This window comes from Lissotriton vulgaris, chromosome 2_1 (assembly GCF_964263255.1).
Source record: "Lissotriton vulgaris chromosome 2_1, aLisVul1.2, whole genome shotgun sequence".
NCBI classification, from domain to species: Eukaryota; Metazoa; Chordata; class Amphibia; order Caudata; family Salamandridae; genus Lissotriton; species Lissotriton vulgaris.
Genome location: NC_141687.1, coordinates 1,026,941,855 through 1,026,956,027, shown reverse-complemented (window position 1 = coordinate 1,026,956,027; position 14,173 = coordinate 1,026,941,855). Strand labels below are relative to the sequence as shown.

Here is a 14,173-nt window from a genome sequence, read left to right as displayed (position 1 = left end):
TACCCAAAACATCCAATGCCAGAAACTTTTATATTAGAACCATTAGCACTAGACAAAGCAGATCAAGAGCTCCTTCAGCAAATTGAACTAATACATCTAAGTATGAACACACAAGACTTCCAAAGTTATACTTTTAGTCAGTTTTTAGATTCTATGCAACTAGATATAAGACAGTATGTTTTATGTATACGGTCTATTATAGAAAAAAATACTATTTTTCTAAAAAGAACACCAGCTGAATGCTTTATTAATAACTACAATACTACAATTGTACAAGCATGGCAAGCAAAAATAGGTATACAATACATCTCAGATGCATATGCATGTGCCGTATATATAGTTTCATATATTAGTAAATCACAACGTGGAATGAGCAGAATAATTGCACAAGCTGCAAAAGAAGTATATCACAATCCAAGTATAAAATATCAACTTAAGCATATAGGTAACAAATTCTTAAACTGTACAGAAATAAGTGAACAAGAAGCAGCCTATCTTATACTTCAAATTCCTTTACGGAAAAGTTCAAGCACTTTTGTATTCATTAATACAAGCCCACAAGAAAAGCGTACATTCTTATTAAAAGACATAGAGACTATAAATGTGTTGCCAGATACATCCAATAAAATACAATATGAAAATATTATAGTAAAGTACAGCAAACGGCCTAAAAAATTAGAAACATGTACATTAGCAAGAACTTGAGAATAATATACAGGATGGAGCAATAGAAGCAGACTATACAAAACGCAAAAAGCCAAAATTAATTCGCTATTGCAGATTTAACAAAAGAAATGACTCCGAAAATTATTATAGAGAATTGTTAATGCTTTATTACCCATGGAGAGTAGAAAATCTAATAACTGGTCATAAAGAAGCCTATTATGAACAATATCTAGAAATTAAAAACACAGTTGACTTTAATCATAATAAATATAATAAAACACGAACAACCAATGACAATGAAAACAGTACATTAGACACATTACTTATACCTCCAATAGATATAGAAACAGATGACAACATATGTCATGAAGTTCAAGTTAATGAACCACTATTATATGACTTATCATTCGATTTAGGCATTAGAAGTACAAGCATTGAAGAAGCACTAACGAATAATATAATGCCAAATGACCAATATGACCGTATAATGCAGAATCTTACAAATTAACAACTTAACTTTATATACTATCACTTCCATTGGATAAAAACAAAAGAAGCACCCTGCTACACATTTTGTACAGGTGGTGCAGGAGTAGGCAAAAGCTTCCTTATTACAGCACTTTACCAAACATTACTACGCTACTACAATACTAGAGCAGGAGAAAATCCAGATATGTATTGCTTACAGCTCCAACAGGTAAAGCAGCACATAACATTCATGGTAAAATGCTACATAGTACGTTTAAAATACCAGTTTCGCAAACACTAACTCATAAACCACTAACTCATGAGAATAGGAGCACACTACAAAACAAATTAATGCATCTTAAATTGCTAATAATTGATGAGGTATCAATGGTAGGGGCAAATCTATTCAATTTCATACATAATAGATTACAATAAATGGGGGCGTGGCTAGGCACGCAATGGCAACGGTCGCACTCAGGTAGAGGTCCGAGCCGAGCTCCCCTTCCCTGGGCCGTTTCTCCGTTAATTTTCCCTGCAGCTGCCCGAAACTAAGAGCGGACCATTACAAAGACAACACCGGTCTGCAAGCTGATTTTTTAATCGCAAGGCCGACCCTAACCGCACCAGGCCTTCCCGAGAATAACATGCGGGGCTCCTTGCTGCCTGGCCGGCTGGAAAGACCACGAGAGGCCGTGGCTCGGGACTGGCTGTTGGGCCTGCGCATGCGGCCTATGAACTAAAGTGAGCGGCCTCCCTGCCCGCCGGAGACGGGATCAGAGGACCTCTTTGCCGCTCCGATCCGAGAGCAGCGGCACTCCTGAAGATTTGCAGGGGGCCCGAGTCTGAGGGGAACGGAGACCTAACCCACCTGCATCGCCCGCTGTACCAGTGAGGACCCGAAACGCGAGCGCTACCGCCCGGCTGTTGGGGAACGTGGCTGGGGGCGCCGCTACCCCCTGAGAGCCTACCTGCAGGCTGATTTTTGAATGGTGGAGTTGATTCCGACCGCACCGGGCCCTCCCGAGGATATCCTGTGGGGCTACTTGCTGCCTGGCCGGCCGGAGAGACTATGAGAGGCCGTGGCTCGGGACTGGTTGCCGGGCCTGCGCATGCGGCCTACAAACTGGCTTGAACGGCCTCCCTGCCTGCCGGAGACTGGATCAGGGGACCCCCTTGCCGCTCTGATCCGGGAGCAGCGACGCTCCTGAAGATTTGAAAGAGACCCGAGCCTGAGGGGAGCGAAGACCTAGCTCACCTGCATTACCTGCTATACCGGCGAGGGCCCGAAACACGAGCGCTACCGCCCGGCTGCTGAGTGCCGTGGTCGGAGGCGCAGCGACCCCCCGAGAACCTACCGTCAACGCCCCGGCAGGGCTGAGACACCAGAAGAGAGGGCCTGCTCCCGGGGACTACCATATAGTTACAGATGTACGATGGGGCCCTCCTAACAAGTGCGTGATACTTCAACGAGCAGAAGACCTCACTGGGAGCCTGAATTGGACGCCAAGGCCCGCGTGGAGGAGACACGGGAAGCCTACTGGAGGCGTCACCCTGAAGTGGGACACGCACTCGGAGCGCCCGGCCGACGAAGGCGACGCCTGCCCTGGTCACCATAAGACTCCCCTGAGCTCCTTATGACCGACTGATCCTGGGGAAACTGGGGGAGGGTGCCCCACCGCACTTCCAGCGGAAAATTGGGACAGCGGGAAATACGCAGGCCGGTGGACGGAGGCCTTGGAGCTGATGGGGGAGAGAGGACCCTGCGTAGCCTGAGCGGCCCTGAGACGCCGATTTCAACACCAGCAGACACCTGGCCCCCCACGGACATTCCATCTGCAGCAGCTGACCCGCAGCTGGTAAGGACGCAAGCCACCTAATGCCCACGCTGAGATGAGGGTAAAGACTGACACCTGCTGAATAGCGCAGACACACTTGCCTGGTCCGAGGACCACCGTCGCCTACACGCGCGACAACACCCTGTTAGCTGCACTGGGGCTGTCACACACCGTAATACCTCTCTGATTTCTTTGGGAACCACCAGGCCTGTTAAAGACCATGAGCTGAGAAGCGCCCCTCTACTACAACCTTCTGTGAACTCTATCAGGCTGCTAGCCACGTCGCTCTGCCCATGTCCGGAGGGGTAAGGACACGCACCAGAATTGGGGGTGCCCCACCAAAAGGGAAGGCCGACAAGACATCAAGGAAAATGGACACCGACCAGGTGACCACGAGGCTGGATAGTGTGCTCGCTGCCATGGAGCGCCTGGAAGAATCGCTCCAGTCAACCAGAACTTCACTGGAAGCTAAAATAGACGGCGTCGCCATAGACCTCACCCCCATTTAAGGGACGATCATAAAAAACTGGCAGATCGCACCAAGGCCCTGGAGGGGACAGTGGCGGACCTCGGGCCCCGAGTCAGCCACACGGACAAACAGGTGCAAGACCTTCTGAACAGGGTCGAATTTTTGGAAGACCGTGCCGAGGATGCGGAAGGACGGGCACGGCGGAATAACATAAGGCTCGTGGGAATTCCGGGAAAATGGGAGGGCACCAACCCAACCCTCAATGTAGAGGACTGGCTGAGGACCATACTGCCGGAGGGCACGCTTTCACCCTACTTCGTGGTGGAACGAGCGCACCGAGTGCCGACGAGACCACTTCCTACGGGCTCCAACCCGAGACCCCTGCTCCTCCGGATACTGAATTACCGGGACCGTGACTCTGTCCTGCAGGAAGCTAGAAGGCTCGGAGAAGTTCGCATTGACAATGCCACAGTGATGTTCTTCCCGGATTACACTGTCCAAGTGCAGCGTCAACGAAATTCCTTCCTAGAGGTAAAACGAAGGCTTCGCACAGCAGGTCTCAAGTACTCCCTCCTCTTCCTCGCAAAGCTGAGAGTGGTGGCACAGGACAAAACCTATTTCTTTACTGACCCCGAAGAAGTAAACGCCTGGCTTGATGGAGGCACTGACTCGGCACCTAGACAATCACAGGGCTTCGCGGCGAGACCGCGGACGCGCGGACCGAGACGTCGCCGTAGGAATAGAGAGCAACAGACTCGTCGCCCAGAGGAAACGGCACGTCACTCCCCGCCGGCGGACCAAATTCTCCAGGAGCAACGAGATGCACTCCGTAGGGTCTCCGAGCTTAGCAGCTCCCCGGCATCGCCGGCTGCGCTGGGCACCAGCCCGCGGATCAATCCGAGCGACGATGAAGCCATCTATGGGATACCGGATTCTCAACTTTCTGTAGACCTACCAGATATCACACCACAGACAGATGACCTGCTCAACTGAGACCGCACAAGGAGCTCTGGCTGAGCTCACCGGAATGAAAACGACTGACGTGGAGACTAAATGGGCGCTGCTGTACTGTTGGAGCTTGGTGGCGTCGGAGGCGACTTCCTTGCCTCTGGGACAGATGGCGAGGATGGGACGCAGTGAGTATTGCTCAAGTCACCTGACCACTGACACAGTTCTGTAGAGGGAAAGCCTCCCTGCACCTTCCCTGCCCGCAGGCCTTTGCCCATAGGAGACTGAACATGTTTTATAGCTTGGGGTGTGCGGTCTACTCCGCCTTGTCCCAGAGTGACTGGTTGGACCGGAATCCCTGCGCCGCAGACTAAGCCAAATTCCGCACAATAGACTCTGGCTGCATGATACCTAAACCACATGGCCCAGGGAGGGATAGTGATTTCCCTCTTTATCCAGGTTACTGTACTGCTGAGATTGTGCCTAGCACGTAACACCCCCTAGACTTGAAAGGTTGTCCCTCTCGATCTAGAGTATGGACGTTGGCATGTTTCGCTACTGCCCTTTTGGCATTCACATATGGTTCACCCCCCTTGGTTAACTTTGTTATTTACTCACTACCCTTTTCGTGAATTCCTGGACTATGATATCTGTGTCAGTGGAAATAGCTGTGGACGTGTTCGGTGGGGGGATGTGGCGGACCCGGGGTCAACCAATGTATATGGGGAGGAGGGAAGACTGCCTAAATTGATACTATGTCAGCGATAAAAATCTGTACCTGGAACATCAGAGGCATGCACACGCCTTCACGTCGCTATCAAATATTCTCATACCTCAAAAGACATCAGATCCAAATTGCACTTTTGCAGGAAACACATTTGAACAAGGCGGAAGCAATAGCGCTGCGCCGCCGATGGAGGGGGCAATTGTATGCTACAGAGTACTCCTCATATGCCCGTGGAGCACTGCTGTGGGTAAGACCGGGCACTGCCTTTGCGATGACGCACTCCCACGCGGACCCAGAGGGCAGATATGTGCTTGTACACGGCCGTCTTGATGGGCAACCAGTGGTTCTAGCGTCCATCTACTCTCCCAATATAGATCAGGGGGGCTTTCTTGCACACCTCTCGGAGAAACTGGCACCCTGGCATGGAGTCCACTGGATACTCGGGGGCGATTACAATAGCATACTGGACACAACACTAGACCGTTCCTCTCCACCCCGGCCTGATGCACCGTCTTGTGGAACAATGAGGGCACTCATTCAGTGGGCAACACAATGGGACTTGCAAGATGCCTGGCGTACCCGTAATCCCAATACTAGGGTATACTCCTACTATTCAGGGGCATACACTTTACATGTGCGCCTGGACAGATACAGGCTATCATCGGAAATGCTGCCCCTTATCACAGACACACAATACCTTGGCCGAACACACTCAGACCATAATCCACATACACTAGACATAGCATGGGAACTCCCGCACCCGCCCATTCCTACTTGGCGATTACAGCCCTCCCTATTGCTAGATGCCCCTTCCGAGATTCCCTACAAGCTTGTGTAGCACAATACTTCACAGATAATTCTGGCACAGCGTCCTCCCCACAGATCAAATGGGACGCCTTCAAGGTTGTGATCGGGAGGCACTGCCTGGGCACACAGGGGCATATACAGAAAAAACTGGAAGCAGACCTGGGCCGTGTAGAGGCTGACCTACTCCGCCGAGAGCAGGAGGCGGTGGTAGGAGCTGATGAGCCGCTGCTTGCGGCCCGCGAGGAGCATACGAAACTGTTGGAACGGCTATGTCACCTTAACTACGCAGCCCACTCGGCACGTGTACATCACCATAACGACAAACCTGGGAAACTATTGGCCTGGCTTGTCAGGCAGGAAAACTGCACTACACCAGTGTCTGCCATTCATACGGCCGAGGAAGGGGTGGAAATACATCGAGCTTTCGTGCAACACTATCAGACCCTATACCAGTCACAGCTGAGAGTCACAACTGAGACCCTCACAGATTATCTCACAGAATTGCAGCTGCCATCCCTCACAGCTGCGCAGCAGGGAGACCTGGAGGCGCCGTTTACGCCGGAGGAAATGCGCGAAGCTATATTTGCTCTTTCCAATGGCAAATCGCCTGGCCCGGATGGACTACCCGCCGAATTTTTCAAAGCATGCTCAGAAACCATAATCCCGGAGTCACTTAAAGTGTACACTGCTGCAATAGATGACTCGGCACTCCCTGCCACACTTAACAAAGCCACTCTTGTCTCACTCCTGAAACCCGGCAGGGACGAAATGCACATGGGCTTATACAGACCTTTAGCCCTGTTAAACACTGATTATAAAATCTTCACCTCTATATTAGCCCGGCGCCTAGCCGCCGTAGTCTCGACCCTGGTCCATAGTGATCAGAATGGCTTTGTACCCGCGCGAAGCACCTCATACAACATCCGCCGCCTCTTCCGGATACAGGAAACTGCCACACTGCACTGGCCGAGATCAGGATGCCTGGTGCTGGACCTTGAGAAAGCCTTTGATTCTGTAGAATGGCCCTACCTCAAGGCAGTGCTAGGAAAATTCAACCTGGGTGACGCATACGTCGACATTGTTGGATTGCTCTACCAGAGACCCAGTGTGCGAGTGCGAACAGGCGGATTGCTTTCGGATAAAGTGGCGGTGCGTAGAGGAACTCGACAGGGTTGCCCCCTGTCGCCACTCCTCTTCTCCCTGGCCATAGAGCCCCTCGCGGCGATACTGCGAGCGCGAGGAACGGGATGGGGGATCCCAATGGCTGATGGCTTACACATGGTCTCGCTTTATGCAGACGACCTGCTTCTATATGTGCGTGACCTAGCCTGTGTGCCGCGCTTATTGTCGGAATATTCCAGACGTTTGAGGAGGTATCGGGTCTTAAGGTCAACTGGGCCAAGTCCGGAGTGTATTCGTTTAGCCCTGACACACAGGAGTGCGATGTTCGCCTTGGGGGTGTTGGGCTCGCTTGGTACCCCACTACATTCAAATACCTCGGGATGCACATCAATAGAGACCCGCCAGACATAATGGAGGGTAACCTGATGCGTGCTATTTCTCCGCTGCGTGCACAAATGGCCTTCTTGAAGACACTACCCCTAAATGTGCCCAGCCAGATAGCGCTATCCAAAATGATAGTATTGCCGAGACTGTTATACCACTTCGCCAACATTCCGCTGTATGTCCCTGCCCGAGTGTTCCGCGACCTAGAAAATATGATTCGTAACCTGATCTGGAACGCTGGGGGACCCCGAGTTGCACTGGCGAAACTCTACTCGAACACTGAAGCCGGGGGGTTGGCGGTCCCCAATTTAGAATTATATTATCTTGCGGCACAGCTGCAATGGGTGACACACTGGCTGAGTGGCACAAACCTGGATGATACCGCCACCGACGCCACTATATGGACCCATGCACAAATATGCACACTGTTCCACCCTCTGACCAAGGGACCCCGCCCGTTACCATTACATGTAGCAGTGGCTCGCAAATGCTTCCTGCGCAGCCTGTCATTGACCCGAGAAGTCAAACCCTATGCTCCCGGGCTCCCCTTGCTGGGTACCCCTAAGAGGGGTGGAGTGGTGACGTCGCACATGCTGGAGGGTTGGAATACGGCTGGTGTGGAAACCGCGGGTGACCTCTATGCAGATGGAAATATACTCCCTTTTGTAGATCTGGCAGAAAGCACAGGCTTGCCAGCCGGACAATTCCTTCTCCATGCATCCATAATGCGCGCATACACGGAATCCTGGGGTGATATATGCGAGGAACTGCCGATACACCACCTAGTGCAATACCTGCATGTCATGGGTAATGGCTTCCATATCATACATTGGCTGGTGCAGGCCCTCCTCATGCATACGCAGCGATCCACGCAACCACTACGAGACAAGTGGGCGACCCTCCGAGGGAGGGAATGGACAGACAAGGAATGGACAATGGTGTTAGCCAGCCCCGTAAATATCCCACGAAACTCCCGTTTCAAAATAATACAGTTTTATATATTACATCAGGCATATTTATCGCCGGATAAGATTAATAGGTATTTTACGACCACTACCGCTGGCTGCCCCAGATGTGACCTGACAGGCGCGGACATATTACACATGCTCCGGCATTGCCCCACTCTTGCCACATACTGGAACGAGGTGACAACCCTTTTGATACACAGCGCTGGCACAGGCCTACCCCACACATGGGAAGCATGCATTCTGGGGCTATACAAGAGGACTAAATTGAATAAAGTGCCGGCCAGGTTCTGGGACATAGGGCTTATTACTGCCAAGTGAATGCTTACTAAGTACTGGAAAAAGCAGGAACCTCCACTCACTAAATACTGATACATATCCTTTCTCAACTGGGATAGGGCTGAAAGCACCACATTACATCGAGAAGAAATAGCGGGCATGAGGAAATTCGCAATTGCACAACTCTGGGATGACACCTTGGGTTCCTTCCAGCGGGAGGGAGCGGCTAGGGGGCTCACTTAGATGGTGATGCACTGGGAGGTAGAGTGGGGTTGTGTCCTATTTAGCGCTGGGTAGGACAACGTAAATATGTATTAGAGAAAAATAGGAACCCAGTCGCTTTTTGGTTCTGCCACTTATTTTATTTTGAGCAGATTTTTTACACCCTGCGGTATTTAATCAGTGGGTGTTATAATTATTTTTTAGAAGTACAAGTTACTTCACTTGAATCAACTTCTATGATAGTCTGAGGACTTGCTTTGTCATACAAAAACAGAGATTTGTTATATACAAGTTTTACATTTAACACCAAAACAAACAATTGTGATACAAATATACATTGACATTTATACTATACAGTTTCTACAATATATTTTACATGAAAAAAAGGTATAAACTGTACCCTACTTTTGACACCAGACCTTCGTCAGGTAACTTTTGTATGTTTAAGGTCTGGTCATGCTAGGGCGAGAATTTCGTAAAAGTTATTTTGTTGACTGAAAAGTACGGCCCTTTGCGCAATTGCAGTTCATATGCTAAAATGAACAAAGGTAAGCCGACGCGTTTCAAAGCCCGAGTCTTGATCGTCAGGCTTTTCTTCAGGGCTTTTGTTAGTTGGGTACCTATGTAAAAACAATAGGGGACACGTTTCAGAATGGGACCTTTCTCTTGTTATGGTTGAGTGCTTTTAGTCATTTGCGCTTCTTGTTACCTTTACAAACAAGGGTGTTTTGGGTCTGTCTTGATCGGGACTCCTGAACGATGGATAGTTCTGCAGAGATAAAGAGCACGTAATGTGTATGTTTTCTCTATGTATACAAAGAGCATACTGTCACTGTGATTCTACTAAATGTGACAACATCAGGGCTTGCGTTTACCTAATTTCTTTATTCGTTAATGCTGTAGTTGGGAATCTTTTTTTCTTTTTCTTTAGTGGAGTGTTGTTTGAGCGGCAGCGGCAGGGTCTGTGTTAACAATAAAGTAAGGAGAATTCTGTAATTTGGATGTTCAAACATTTGCGGGACTTTTTAATCTATTCCCCATTTTTGGTAGTTACTTACTTGGGGTTTCAGCCCGCAGGCTGGCCGCTATTCTTGCTGTTTGGGCGGCGTCGCCTTTTTCTCAACTAGGGTTTTGTCGCATTTACTGCAAGGATGAGAGGAATGAGTTTTTAGTAATATATTCAAATAAATCGCTTGTTTGCTCCCCTCGTTTGATTTCTTACCTTTAGAATTCTTTGTAGCTGAGAGGTTTCCTGCCTGCTTCCGTGTTGAACGGTTTGTTAGGTGATACTGATCACATGACTGTTTCAATTATACTCATGTCATGTGATTTGGTGGTTATGGGAGGTGTAGTCCTGACGCTGGCTTATTGTTTAGTCTTATACAGAGGACAAGGTCATATGTTTAGGCTTCAAATTGTTCACTTAGTCCTGTGGTCACGCAGTTAAACTTCATAATTAGATATGCTTCTCTCCTGAGTAAAAGTGTTTCCACATTTCCTCCCCTTAAAGGAGTTTCTATTCCGGAGAGAACAGACCATCTTAGATCTCTTTCAGTGTGATTCTGGTCAAGGAAGTGTTGCACCATGGGTGCAGTCAATACTTTCTGTTTTATCCTGGAATGGTGTTGTGCCAACCTTTGTGTAATTTGTTGATTTGTTTTTCCGATGTAAATTTTGTCACATGGACAAATTATTACATAGACAATATTTTTACTTTTACAATTAGTAAATTCTTTAGGCTCCATTTTATGGTGTTGTGTTCAAACATAGTGCTTTCAATGGTACTTGCACACGATACACAAGTTCCGCATTTGTGATGGCCTTGCACTGGATTTAAGTTCCATATAGTGCGGAGATCACTTTTTACTTTTGAAGTACCTAAGTCTGCTCTTATTAGTTGTTGACCAAGGTCTAGAGAAGTATTGCTGACCAAAAAAGAAAAAAAAACACTGGAACAATTAGTTTGTGTTCCAACATATGGCCCACTCACAAATCGATACAATCGATAATCCTAAAAAATTGGCATTTGTTGTCAAATCTCGAAATCCCATTCGCAAAACCTATGTTTATGCTCAAAAAGAACAAAAACCTTGGTCAACAACTAATAAGAGCAGACTTAGGTACTTCAAAACACCAGTAGAACAGCAGATAGCAATACTTTCTTAATAGAACAATACCATTTGATAAATTCCACCATCAGATAACTAAGCATGGAATAGCAATTTATTACAAAAAGAATATTTTCTTAATGCCAATATATGAAATACAACACGAAATTGACGTTCTAAATTTTACTCCGCATCTTAATATTGCGACTACTTATTTGTTATACTATACAAGCCACCACATGTACATATACAAACACTGCTACAAGTTTTAAGTACCATATTAAACTTTTACCCTAATTATAACTATATAATAATGGGTGACTTCAACATAGATTTAACACAAGTATCACAAACCACAGCACTACTATTAGAATATATGCAAAACGAATTTAAATGTGACCAAAAAATACAAGAATATACAACAGACTACAATTCTACATTAGATCATGTCTATACTAATGTACACTTAACGCACTATTGTATATTAGAGTCATATTATAGTGATCACAAAGCCTTATGGGTAGCACTTTAATAATCATAATGTATCATTTAATATGTTGTTTTTTGCAGGACTTTCAAATGTTTACACAAGTTATGTCCAGAATGTATACTCACATTTTTCTCTCATTTCAGATGATTTCTATACAAGAAATTAAGCAGGCAAAACAAGAAGAAAGCAAACCATATCAAAAAGCAATAAGAGCTAACATAGTTACATGTTCTTCCAAAACGAACTATAAAAACGCTAAGCAAGAAAGCAAAATCTTATACCATCTTGCTCTAGCAGATGAAAGTGGTTCAATTAAAGGCAATTGCTACAATGACGATTTTTACAAACAAACAAAAGAAGGAAACGGAATTATAATTAGGAATTTTCTTACAAAGAACAATGTATTATTATTAACTAAGCAAACAAACATATCAAGGATGCCACCTTTAACACTTCCAATTGCAATTATACAAGAAGCAAAAAACATACTAGAACCACCTGCTCCACCAGTTTCACCAATAAAAACAATGAGAAGCGAAATTACGATCATTAATGAGCATATCAGGGACAATATCCGAGGTATGTTGGTTAACAAATAAATATGCTTTTAAACAATAAGTATAAAATAGAAGTAATTCGAAGTAATTTTTAAATTTAAACACACATTGCTTTTTAAAGCATTTTAAAATATATATAGGTAAATGTGCATACACATATATTACAACATATATATGCATATGCAAACACATACATATTAAGTTCACTAATATGTTGATCTTGTAAATGTTTACTGTTTGCAAATTTAGCTTCATTTGCAAACAAAATATACACAAAACACTTTCGAAAATACTCTCTAACACACACTCTCTACGACACAATCTCTACTACACACTTACTATAACACTCTAACACATACTCTCTAACACACACTACTCACCACACAATTTTCTACCACACACTATTGCACACTCTCTACAAACACACTCTCATCCACACACTCTATAACACTCTCTACGATACACTACTACACACTTAATATTGCACACTACTATAGATTCACTACACACTCTCTAACACACTCTACAACAATTTCTAGTACACACTCTCTAGCACACTCTCTGGAAAACACTCTACATCAAAATACCTTATGCACACTACTACACACTCACTATTACCCACTCCACTACACATTATCAACTTCACACACACTAAACACACTATAAAAAACACACTCCCAAATACACAATTTATGTAACACACAAAGTTTAACACTCTACATAACACACTCTCTAACACACACTCTCTAACACACACTCTCTAACACACACTCTGTTCAGCACACTCTGTTCAGCACACTCTCTTCACCACACTCTCTTCACCACACTCTCTTCACCACACTCTCTTCGCCACACTCTCTTCACCACACTCCCTTCACCACACTCCCTTCACCACACTCCCTTCACCACACTCCCTTCACCACACTCCCTTCACCACACTCCCTTCACCACACTCTCTTCACCACACTGTACTAATATCTCTATACACTGTATTATACTCATTGATATGTTTTACTACTTACTCTATACTACAAAGACACCTTGTATTACTCTCTCTACTACTTACTATACACTACAAAATATCTATTCTTCACTCTCCTCTCTCTTTATGGCTTACTTTTTTCTACATTTCAATTATAAGTTGGCAATAGCTGATGATGAAAAGGTAAAGATGCATGCAAAACCAAATATGTATACTTTCATGGTGATGAAAAAGTAAGCTTGCAGGTGTCAACAAATATGCATACTCCCATGGTGATACTTACCTGAGGCAAATGTCAACATTTCTCAGCACTATTACAACTTGCTATTTATCTTTGTTCACATTACTACACTCTCTACACCTTCTACTATACACACTCTAACACACACTATTTAGCACATACTCTCTATATCACCAGCTACCACACACTCTCTACAACATACTCGCTACCACACACTTTTTACAGCACACTCTCTACTATACACTGTTTACAACACACACTGTACCACACACAATACCACACTCTCTACAATACAAACTCTAATACACTCTCTAAAACACACTCTAAAACAACACTCTCTAACGCACACTCTCTAACACACACACACAGTCTCTAACACACAAACACTCTTTGTACCACACTCTCTTCACCACACTCTCTTCACCACACTCTCTTCACCACACTCTCTTCACCACACTCTCTTCACCACAATCTCTTCACCACACTCTGTTCGGCACACTCTGTTCAGCACACTCTGTTTAGCACACTCTGTTTAGCACACTCTGTTCAGCACCCTCTGTTCAGCACCCTCTGTTCAGCACACTCTCTTCAGCACACTCTCTACAGCACATTCTCTTCGCCACACTCTCTTTGCCACACTGTACTAACATCTCTATACACTATATTATACTCATTGATCTGCTTTACTACTTACTCTATACTACAAAGAAACCTCGTATTACACTCTCAACTACTTACTATATACTACAACATATCTATTTTCCACTCTCCTCTCTCTTTATGGCTTACTTTTTTATACATTTCAATTATAAGTTGGCAATAGCTGATGATGAAAAAGTAAAGATGCATGCAAAACCAAATATGTATACTTTCATGGTGATGAAAAAGTAAGCATGCAGGTGT

General features: G+C 45.7%; 1 long non-coding RNA gene across 1 annotated transcript in view; it reads left to right on the top strand.

Annotated features, from left to right (window-relative positions):
- LOC147731555 (uncharacterized) overlaps positions 1-12,069 on the top strand; it is a 93,516-nt gene extending 81,447 nt beyond the window's left edge. Inside the window, exon 3 of the long non-coding RNA XR_015308446.1 lies at positions 11,634-12,069. This is a non-coding gene — a long non-coding RNA (uncharacterized LOC147731555). The remainder of the gene's footprint in view (positions 1-11,633) is intronic.
- Positions 12,070-14,173: the final 2,104 nt, after the last annotated feature.